The sequence below is a fragment of the Priapulus caudatus genome, unplaced genomic scaffold (assembly GCF_000485595.1).
Source record: "Priapulus caudatus unplaced genomic scaffold, Priapulus_caudatus-5.0.1 Scaffold1502, whole genome shotgun sequence".
Lineage (NCBI taxonomy): Eukaryota > Metazoa > Priapulida > Priapulimorpha > Priapulimorphida > Priapulidae > Priapulus > Priapulus caudatus.
Window position 1 is genome coordinate 44,798 of NW_014578563.1, and position 1,522 is coordinate 46,319.

Sequence of the window (1,522 nt, forward strand, 5' to 3'; positions counted from 1 at the left end):
GAATTGATTACATTTGGTGGTTGATCCGGATCTAATTAATTAATTAATTAATTAAATTTTGACGATAGGTCAGAAATAGGGTAACTTAGAATTGATTACATTTTGGTGGTGATCCGGATCCAATCAATTATTTAATTAATTAATGAATTAAAATTTTTACAGTGAGAGAATTGAGCTGCCTTGGCGGAGGTCTGCGCTCTCCGAGTGCTCTAGTTTTATTATGTTATATACATTTAATAGTGGCGTTTTCCTGTTAATTTAGTTTATTGTGTGCATGAGTTTTTTTTTTCTTTGTCTCCTCTTCATATCCTCTTATTATATTAATTGATTTCGCCGATAACCACAATTACCGGGCAGTATTTTACAAGCTTTTTAACTTGACTCTTTTATTATCGGTAATATGCACGCAATAAATTACTGCAATGTTGATTACATTAAGTATTTAGTGGTGTCTTCCTGCTTATTTCGTTTCTTTCGCGTGGCCATTGATTCGCGTAAGTTATTCTTCCTTAGTTCTCTCGTTCTCAGCTTGATTTAACGCACAATCCGGCAATATAAGGGCAGTCATTCCGGGTCATCACTTCGTTATGTCAAGGCCCTTACTCTGTATTTCAATCGTTTCTCGCTGGCCGACATATCGTTATAACTGCGAAGAAGCGACATCGCCTGAACGAACGCACGGTGGTAACACGTTCTGCATACAGAAAGGTGAATGTCATGTGCGTGAGCATACGACAGGAAATCTCGCTCTGCGAACACTTTCTATTCATGTTCGTGACATTTGTACGTGTAAGCGCATAAGTGGTTTTCTATACGTATACACGCATAAGTGAGTATATAGCTCATATGACTGCGTAATGCTCAAAACACACACGAGCGCGTGCACGTACGTATATACATACACGTACAGGGGACACACATACACAGACACACAGACACACACACACACACACACACACACACACACACACACACACACACACGAGCGCGTGCACGTACGTATATACATACACGTACAGGGGACACACATACAGGAGCGGATTAAGGCTCACTGGTGCCCTAAGCACTGACCAATTTTGGTGCCCCCAGTCCATTTTAGTTGTGGACCTGTCTGACCAGATATACAATGCAGGTTGCAGCAGTACAAAAATTTATGTAGGATTTCAAGGAGGGTGGTGATAAACAGGCGGGGGTATGGGGGTCCTCCCCCAGAATTTTTTTTAATGTAGATCGCCGGGGATGGTATTTGAGGCACTTTTGAGCGTACATGCATGTACACCTTCATTCTGACTACGAGTCAATCTATTTGGGTTTTTTACACGTTTCAGTTGTGAGAAAGACCTCTCTGTTGTGCAGTTGGTGACCATTAATGTTAAAAATATTCTTAAGGCAATTTCAACATTTGGAAAGGCACTCTCTAGTTTGTCTTCTGTAATTGTGTTGTAAAGTTCCATGTGAGTGAAAGATGTTTTCTTGGTTGTTTTAAAACTTCCAAACAGTCCTCTTTCTCCGTCCCACTTCA

The 1,522-nt window shown here is 40.4% G+C and overlaps 1 protein-coding gene across 1 annotated transcript in view; it reads right to left on the reverse strand.

Annotated features, from left to right (window-relative positions):
• The window catches only part of LOC106816837 (cyclic nucleotide-gated olfactory channel-like), a 12,550-nt gene that overhangs the window by 6,449 nt on the left and 4,579 nt on the right, over positions 1-1,522 (reverse strand). The window lies entirely within an intron of this gene.